At 41.1% G+C, this 9,975-nt stretch overlaps 2 pseudogenes; both read right to left on the bottom strand.

The window, feature by feature from the left end:
* Positions 1-231: 231 nt before the first annotated feature.
* Positions 232-546, bottom strand: LOC149253677 (benzyl alcohol O-benzoyltransferase pseudogene; annotated as a pseudogene).
* A 5,373-nt stretch (positions 547-5,919) lies between these two features.
* LOC149253676 (protein RRP6-like 3) overlaps positions 5,920-9,975 on the bottom strand; it is a 63,905-nt pseudogene continuing 59,849 nt past the window's right edge.

Genomic DNA, 9,975 nt, shown 5'->3' with positions numbered 1-9,975 from the left:
CCAACTTGATAATGGAAATATTGAATTGCGACACAACTGACCTAGAAATCTTATCTGCAAAACACATATTTTAGAGATGGGAACGTGGAAAAGGGGGAGTGTGCTCCATCGCATCACGGATTCCTGCTTCAAATCGTCGCATGGTAGCAGAGGTCAAGCAAATGGGAAACAATACTCCCTCCACACCGCTTGTATTACGAACAGCGATAAATAAGCTGATGATGCCCGGCACTACACCCACTCCATTATTGCAAGTCCTCCGTAGGCTGCCTTCCCCCAACTGAAATCCACATCTCTGAAGCCCATGTTGGTAACGTCAGAAACGAAGAAGGAGCCCACCACTGTAAAGTGAGGTCGCCCTTTCAATTCCATCAGATCTATCGCCGATCGCACGTATTCGTCGTTCACAGCGATTTTTGCCTCGTTTATCACTCTGACAGCAAAAGACAGCGGTTTGGTTAATAGCTCTCCCGCGGTCGTCTTCGCGCATGCAAGGCTTATCCCATTCCCGTACAACACTTCAGAAAGTAGCGGGTCGGTTTTCATCCGGGCATTGACGGGGAATATGAACCGAAATTCCTGCTCCGCAGGCGTTTAGACAACCTTCGTTCTCAGGCGCCACAAAAATGCCGATAGAGCTTCAAAGCTTGAGCACTTGCCTTGCCCTACGGCTTGTCTCTTCAGTGACTCGATTTGCTCGTGTCCGAAGAGGAATGAATTGTGGATCAGCTCGTTAGCGGGCACCATCTGTCCATATTTGTCTTCTATTTGATCGTATTCGTAAAGCGGGAACTTAACAATGGGATCCGTCCGCGGCTCTTCCCCAGACTGGAAGAACAGAAGGCTTTGTCGTGCCCTTCGCCATTTCGGCGAGAGCTGTTAGGACCTGCGGTCCGTGCGACGGGCAGGGCAACTCCACCATGTGAAGTGCGTGCAAAATATGAAACAAAACGAGCCAAGAAACGAGTTTATAAGGTGTTGGATGAGTTGGGCGGGCCGACCCTCCTCTTGGGCGAGATAACACATGTTGAATGAGTTGGCTTGGGCATTTCGTGTGGGTCGGCTAGGTGACATAACCCGCCACCCGCTCGTATATATTGGAGGTCGTTTGGAGGCAAACAATCATCATTCGATCAACACAAGTTCGAATAAGGAGTTCTTCAGTGCGTGGATGAGCCCGCACGACGGGCGGAACTCAGATGTAAACTCGTTCATAAAAGTCGTTCAGACAGTTGTTCGGACAGTCGTTCGGGAAAGTCATTCAGAAAGTTGTCCGGGAAAATCGTTCGAATAGTCGTTCGAGAAAGTTGTTCGGATAGTCGTTCGAACAGTGGTTTGGACAGTCGTTCGAACAGTCATTTGGACAGTCGTTCGGAACAGTCGTTCAGATAGACATTCAAGAAATCCTTCGTGAAGGTCGTTCACAAAAGTCATTCAAGAAGTTCGTTCAGGCAGAACTCGGGCGAGGTCGTGTGGCGACCCGGGTGAGATCGTTTGGGCGACCCGGGCGAAGTCGTGTGGCGACCCGGGTGAGGTCGTTCGGGCAAACCGGGTGAAGTCATGTGGCGACTCGGGTGAACGAAGTTGGGTGAATGGGTAGACGTGTGGACGGGCGGTCGGGCGAGAGCGCGCCGTGCACACCGGAATGAAGAATCGTGCGGACAGGCGACCCGGGTAGGGCACGCAGTGCACGAAGAAACGAAGGAAATGGTTACGAAGAAACGAAGGAAATGGTTACGCGGAGGCGCCCATGTGTGGCGACTTGGTTACGACGAGACGCACCAAAGTTGGGAAAACAACACGATCGTTCGACAAGGTGAACGAAGGGTTGGTGAGTCGTGCGACGACCGTGCGGAGGCACCGACGAGCTGGGCAACCGAGTTTGCCGATGTTTGAAAATTGGCTAAGTGTAAATTTGGGGTTTTCGAAGATTTAACTTGTACTTGTAAAAAAAAATTAAATATATTGATTCGGGCAGACTCATATTGCAGGGAGTTGCCCCTCCCTTTATACTATTGTGCATTTCTCTTGTATAATGTTATTATGTGAATGTTATGGCTTTCACTTGTATAAAGGAACACATGAATAATACTTGGTAACGAAAATAAAACTAAGTATGGAATGTTAGGCGTAGTCTACAATCATAAGTATTGGTGAAAAGAAAATGATTGGTAGTGCCGCACCTCACTATAAGCGGTTGAAAGACTACCGCAGGTGTAGGGGCGTGACAGGTGGTATCAGAGCTGGTGAATTGAATCAAGGAGCTAATTCTACGAAGACTGAAGACTTGGCAGGGAGTTCAAGTTTTGCAGGTGACAGGTGGAATATCAGGGTGATTCAGGTGAATGGTGAAACAGGTTTAGCAAAGGTGAAGCATCGTGCTTGGACCAAGCTGAACGACAAGGCATTGCAGGTTTGGAAGAATGCGAAGGGAAGCTCTTGCTGACTTTATACAGGTTGTAGCAGATGAAAGAAGAGAATCCCCGGATTCGAAAGGAACTTGAAGTCTTGGAAAGGAATTTTGAAGACGAACTTCTTCAACTTGGTTGGGCAATGGAGCAAGGTGAAGTTGCAGATTGTGCTGACAAGGAAGAAGAAGTCGTGATGTTTGAAGATGTTGCAGATATGACAATGATGGAGGATGAACTTGAGATTGATCAAGTTGGACCAGGATCGTGCAGTTTGCAGACATGGATGGATGAGGATACTAATATGGAAGAGCCTCATGATGATGATGTAAGTATTGTTGATACTTGTGTTTCATTTGAACATTTGGTAGATGGATCGTATGCAGGGAAGAGCAAAATCAGTTCGCCGGTGCAAGGGAGCATCTTACCATGGATGTCTATGATGAGACCTTGTATGCAGAAGCAAGGATTGTTGACTGTTGCAGGACTTGTTGGGGTTGTTTGTGACCTTATGGCAGAAGGTACAAAGGCTCATGACAAGGGAGGAACATGATGATCGTTGCAGAGGATTGGGTCATGCTTTAGCCACATGAAGAATTGGCTAAGTGCCCGGCATGACTCATGGACAGATTGGAGGGCACACACTTGAGGTACGATGATGCTTGGGTGGACTTCTCATGGCGGAGACCAAGAGCAACTCTTGGTGAAACCTTTAGTGGAGGAGCCGTGATGGAAGGGACTCGTGATGTGATGATGATTATATGGTTGAGTGATCGAGTTCACTAGACCGAAGATTGCAGACTTGGATGAGGATGACCGATTGTTGTGATGGGTCTACTTGGTGGACTACATGGGCAACTTAGTCATGGACATTGGGTTGGAGACATGGAGCATGGCAGTCTCATGTAGGGACATGATGCAAGAGCACTTATAAAGGTGTCACTTATGGGCATCCAATGAGGAGTGCCAAGGAAGGGATGTTGTGAAGGTGGATTTGCTGATGTGACATGGAGATGTTTCACTTATGAGCCGATGGAGAGGTTGTGCACTCTTGTACAACAAGGATGGAGTTGTGAGCAGACTGTGGAGCATTCCTACTACATGGAGAGCTGAGGCTTCTTGCAGAAACCTTTGGGCCGTGACTCGTCTGCTTGCTGAGATGTTGGTTGGAGATGACTCATGGAGCTCATGATGACATGAGATTGTTGTGACTATTAGGGACTTCATATATGGTGGACTTGGAGGATATGATGCATTGAGGAGCTGAGGTCAGAGACTTTGATGTAGGATGGGGTGCATACTTTCAAGTACATGTATGGGAATGGCTTGGAAGAGTGACTTGATGTGGAGGATCGATATGAGACACTTTGGAGTGATGGAGTTACAACGATGATGATACCTTGGTGGCAACACTTGGGCATGGGTTGAGTCGAGACTCAACCACTTTTGACACATGAGAGCTGATTGATCTATGATCATAGGCAACACATGGATAGATGAGATAGGGATATACTTGTTCCTATGGCAGACTTGAGGGATGGCACATTGCAGATATGATGGAGGTTGTTTCATGGACCTGGATGTGGCACATCAAGAGTCAAAGATTGATGAGATGGTCTCTTCATATTGAGGAGGTACACATATGGATGATGATGTTGGAGTAGATGTGGCTGATTTCATGTAGCTCATTAGTACCAAATATCATGGATATCATGTTGCAGATGAGATGGAGGCTACTTCATGGACTTGAGCATGGCTTACACTTGTATGGAGATGGATTCTTGATTGAGTTGAGGATGTGACAGGATGTTCTAAGAAACCACTGATGATGGCATGAGGATGTGCATTCTCATGGTTTGAGCATGACAGTTGGATTAGCTACCCAACTAGTTCGAATCATAAGGGGATCCAGTGTACAGAGATGTGTTAGCATTGTGTTGGAGTATCATGGCAGCAGTTCACATGAGGACGATACATGATGAGGTCGACACGATATGTTGCAGGAAGCATGTAGCTTGAGATGGGGGGACCAGCGTTCCACGATGGGGAGCAGCATGTGGAGATTGTGACAGGGTGGTTAACGATCATGGATTGAGATGATTTCTGATGTATGACATACCGATGGGGTGTATACCTTGGTATGGTGATCTTGGTGGCAGATGGTTGTCAGGATGAGATAGTCGAGGATGACAATGACTTCCAGTGGGGGAGGATGTTAGGACCTGCGGTCTGTGCGACGGGCAGGGCAACTCCACCATGCAAAGTGCGTGCAAAATATGAAATGAAACGAGCCAAGAAATGAGTTTATAAGGTGTTGGACGAGTTGGGCAAGCCGGCCCTCCTCTTGGGCGAGACAACACATGTTGAACGAGTCGGCTTGGGCATTTCGTGTGGGTCGGTCGAGTGACATAACCCGCCACCCACCCGTATATATTGGAGGTCGTTTGAAGGTAAGCAATCATCATTCGATCAACACGAGTTCTAATAAGGAGTTCTGCAGTGTGTGGATGAGCCCACACAACGGGCAGAGCTCGTGTGTAAACTCATTCAGAAAATTCATTCGGACAGTCGTTCGGGAAAGTCGTTCGGACAGTCGCTTGGGAAAATCGTTCGAACAGTCATTCCGACAATCGTTCAGGACAGTCGTTCGAGAAATCATTCAGGAAGGTTGCTCAGAAAAGTCATTCAGGAAGGTCGTTCAGGTAGAACTCGGGTGAGGTCGTTCGGGCAACCCGGGCGAGGTCGTGTGGCAACCCAGGTGAGGTCGTTCGGGCGACCTGGGCGAAGTCGTGTGGTGACCCGGGTGAGGTCGTTCGGGCGAACCGGGTGAAGTCGTGTGGCGACTTGGGTGAAGGCGTGTGGCGACTTGGGTGAACGAAGTTGGGTGAATGGGTAGACGTGCGGATGGGTGGCCGAGCGAGGGCGCGCCGTGCACGCCAGAACGAAGAATCGTGCGGACGGGTGACCCGGGTATGGCGTGCCGTGCATGACGAAATAGAGGAAACGGTGAAGTGTTGAGAATGTGAACGAAGGTGTGACTTGTGCGAAGGTGCCCGTGTGTGGCAACTTGGTTACGACAAGACGCACCCAAGTTGGGCAAACAACATGATCATGCGACAAGGTGAATGAAGGGTTGGTGAGTCATGCGGCGACCATGCCGAGGTGCCGACGAGCTGGGCAACCAAGTTTGCTGAAGTTTGAAAAATAGCTAAGTGTAAGTTTGGGGTTTCCCAAGATTTAACTTATACTTGTAAAAGAAGATTAAATATATTGATTCGGGCAGACTTATATTGCAGGGAGTTGCCCCTCCCTTTATACTGTTGTGCATTTCTCTTGTATAATGTTGTTATGTGAATGTTATGGGCTTTCACTTGTATAAAGGAACACATTAATAATACTTGGTAACAAAAATAAAACTAAGTATCGAATGTTAGGCGTAGTCTACAATCGTAAGTATTGGTGAAAAGAAAATGATTGGTAGTGCCGCACCTCGCTATAAGCAATTGAAATACTACCGCGGGTGTAGGGGTGTGACAAGAGCGGTCATGAACTGGACGAAGCCAAATGCGTCAGTAACGGTATGATTCACAGCCATGGTGAGTATGCACCCTCCACATCTCAGGCGCGTTACCTGAAACATTATGATAAGCAGTACGGTCAGAAAACACATTTTCGGCTGCAAGAAATAGCAGTCAATGCCACCGTGCAAGATAACTAATGCAGGCTTATACGAACTGAATTCATCAAAGAAAATCGACTCAAAGCATGAATGAATTAACCTGAATTTGAAGGATAGGAAAATTGGTAATAGTCTCTGGGCCGAGCACATCATGCAGCAGACCTTGCGAGCAGGAAAAGGACGGTAGTTGGTCTCCGAATTCCTCCAGAGCAACGTCCACATCGGCTTCCACAAAAAACACACCACCTTTCGTGCACTCAACAGGGAGCTTACCCCTGGGCGCGTCTCTAACTCTTCCGGCCAAAGGGTAATAGAATACTAAAACCTTTGCCAGCCCTTCTCTGATAACCCTTGCGGGATCCTCACCTTTCATTGACGGGTTGAATCGATAGAATTGAAAGAGGGGGATATGAAATCTCAGAGTTCCCTGATCATCGATATTGGAAAGGTATAGAAACTCTTTCGGAGTAAGCGCCAATGGTGGAACTAGGACAGCCCCCTTTCTGGTGACCTTCACTTGCAGAGACACCATTAAATCAAAGTTAACACGAAAGAAATAGTTGAGCGGATTTAGAGACCTTTGCCGCTGATACTGCGTGAGTCCATAATACTTATAATTATTGCATAGAGATGTGCATTATATAGCTCATCATGATGACTATGTGTCATCAGAATTTACATATTGCCTTTAAAATAAGAATAAATGATGGTGGGAAAAAACAATGTTTACTGCGATAATAGTGTAAATTAATAAATAAAAAAACTAATAAATATTTAAAAATATTCATCTATGTCAGTATCACTAGATGCAATAAGTGTAAAGTGGATTATTCAAAAATAAAAATCATGAGAAATTAGTGAGTTACGATTATCTCTCATGAAAATGGTAATAGATGAATGCCTTACTTAACAAAAAAATGATATCTAACTAATAAATATGTTTGGTGTTCAGGAGAGTGATCATTTTCACCTGAATAAAATATCTAAATAGGAATATAAAGTAATTTTATATCAATTTAAGTAAACAAATTTATATTTTCACTTTTGAATGCATAATTTTTATATTTTAATAAAATATTTTAATTTACTTAAATAAATTATTTGAATATTTTTTTAGGGGTAGTGTAACTGGTAATTAAAGTAATGGTGAGTCATGTGAAAACTAAGAGTTTCAAGGTTTAAATGACTTTATTGTGTAACCTGATTTACTTTACTAAGAGTAAGAGATTTACTGGTAGGTGTGTGGAGGCCTTCTTGAATTGTTGAGCAATTAGTTATTGATTTTTGGTAAAAACATTTTAATTAAAAATATCAAAGAGATGTGTTAAAAATATTCCACTCTCACTTTTTGGAATAAATAAATTATTTCAATATCCATGTGAAATAATTTAATTTTATATAAACTTAAAAAATAAAATTAAACCTAGAAAAACTAAAAACTTTTATTTTCAATTTTTAATGCTAGGAAGTTACTTAATTCTTATGCTTCTTTAAAATGTCTCAACTTAAAATTTATATACATGTTAGATAATTTATTTCAATATAATTTTTGTATTTATGGGAATGAAATGTTAATAATAATAAAATGTTTTAATGCCCAAAGAAAATAAGTAATTGAAAGTAAAAAATTTCAATTATTTTGTGATAAGAATAATAAGATAGAGATGTGTCAATCAATTCTTAATATAAAATTAATGTCATCTTTAAAAATATAATAACAATAATAATAAAATTGAATGTGCCTTATAGAAAAAATATTTTATATTAAGAATTAAGTAATATTAATCACAAAAAGATAGTTAATGTTGACAAGGTCCATAAATAAACTATTTTGATGGCCATAGTAAATAAAATATTCAATCTCAATTAGATATATATTATATATGGTTTAAAAAGAGTTTAAAATCAGAAAAATTGAGTTGTGCTATCTACATAATTCAAATGTTCAATAAAATTTTCTAATCATTAAATCTATTTGTATATTTAAAAATACAATTTAAATAATGAAAAATTATATATATTAAATCTAACTAAATATAAACATTGTTTTTTTAAATTTTACACTTCTAAAATATTTACATCTTAAGAAATTTGATTCCTTTTAATACTTACTCTATCCATAATTAAAATAAATACTTTAAATATTTTCATTTATTATAAATTAATTAATAAGTATATTACTTAATCTACATCTTTATTTTTATAATAAGTCATCCACTTTAAAATTTTTATAATAAGTCATCCACTTTAAAATTCACTGGTTGTGAAAACTGATTCCTTTAAAAAAAATTCAATCGTGGCCAACGACTATCATTATGGGGTGAGCGGAATATCCCATTAGGTTATTGAGCACATTATTTTTTCCATCGCTACTTTTTTCTTGGAAATATGATAATTGATTTTAATTTTAATTTTTTAATTTTTATATAACACTTCACAATAGTGCTATTTTCAATTTAGCTACTTTACTTAGGGAGGTGAACTATGATTTATTTTGTAAATAAGATAAAGATGTTAAATTAAATTAAATGTGTTAGCATATAAGTTTTTATATATAACCAAGTAAAAATATTTAATTTATAAATTAAAAATAAAATTATTATTAACGATAATTTTTATCAAAATTCAAATAATGTTGATAATTTTTATCGAGATTCAAATAATGTTTTGCAGAACAATTTGTTTTGCCAGTTACATAGGTCCAAGTATTCTTACTAACATTTATGAAATAAATGGTATAATAATAAAACTAATTTTTGAAATAATTGATTTTCCAAAAATTTTGTTCCAATTAAAATAATAATAATATAAAACATTTATTGATATTTTTTTTATATATATGATATAAGAGTCAAACAGATCAAATTATTAATTGCCTGTAACATCCCTACCATAATAAATCATCATAATAAACCGTTGTACGGGTTGGTTGTAAACCGAAGGTCCGTAGTAACTTAGGGTAAATTATCAGTTATGAATAGTTAACAGTTATTATTCAGAACTGATTCTTGGATTCAAAACTGATTCTTGATTTACGTAAAAGCTGAGATAATGGAAGGAAGCCTGGGATAGCTTACCCTCCAACCACCGCACCCTTCAATAAATATATAGCTGAGCTTTTGGGTATGGTGGACACCGCAAGAATGACTGCGAGGTTTTAGGGATAGGTGGCAGGAAGAAAACAATTCAGTTAATTGTATTTGTGGTCGTCTGGTACCGTGGGATGCGGGAGCATGCAAATTAAAGAAAGCCATTGCAGTATGAGGAAGGGCAAAACCAGAACCTGGAGATAAAAGGACAAATCCAATTCCTGATATATTTCCGGAGAATCCAATTCCTGTGGCTTTAAAGCTTCCGTTGTATGGAAGATAAGCTTCAAGGTTCCTTGCTCGAAAAATGCAAACGATGCAGATGATTCCTCGGCGGATTTTGCCGGGAGGTTTTGGGCGAAGTCCAAATGTTTATGGAGGATTTCCGCGGGGGTTTTCGGTGAGCTGACAACTCACATCATCTACTACGAGTATATAATACTTACGCGTTGCAATAGAGATGGGCTCTACATTCTGCGACAGGCGAGGGGCGGGGAAGAAGTGAAGTTGCCTTTGAGCGCTGGATAGACTGGAACAAAATTTGGAGTGGAAACTGGCCATCGTAAACTATGTGTTTCGATGATGGTCATTCTCAGAAACGCTGAAGATCTCAGCGCGCCTAACAATGCAATAGCCCAACTGGCTTTCGTTGCAACCCAACCCACCAGAAGGTTTTACAATGGGAGACGGCGACGAAGAAGTCGAAGGAAAGAGAGATAAGTTGACCTCATGAAATATTCTTTGTGTATGTGCTGTAAAAGAATGTTTAGATTATATGTTTTCTTAGTATAAAACTTGT

The sequence above is a fragment of the Pinus tabuliformis genome, chromosome 7, assembly GCF_031772625.1.
Source record: "Pinus tabuliformis cultivar Carrire ecotype Pingquan chromosome 7, CPIR1, whole genome shotgun sequence".
Taxonomy (NCBI): Eukaryota; Viridiplantae; Streptophyta; class Pinopsida; order Pinales; family Pinaceae; genus Pinus; species Pinus tabuliformis.
The sequence above is the reverse complement of the archived record's forward strand: the minus strand, read 5'-3'. Positions and strand labels throughout refer to the sequence as shown.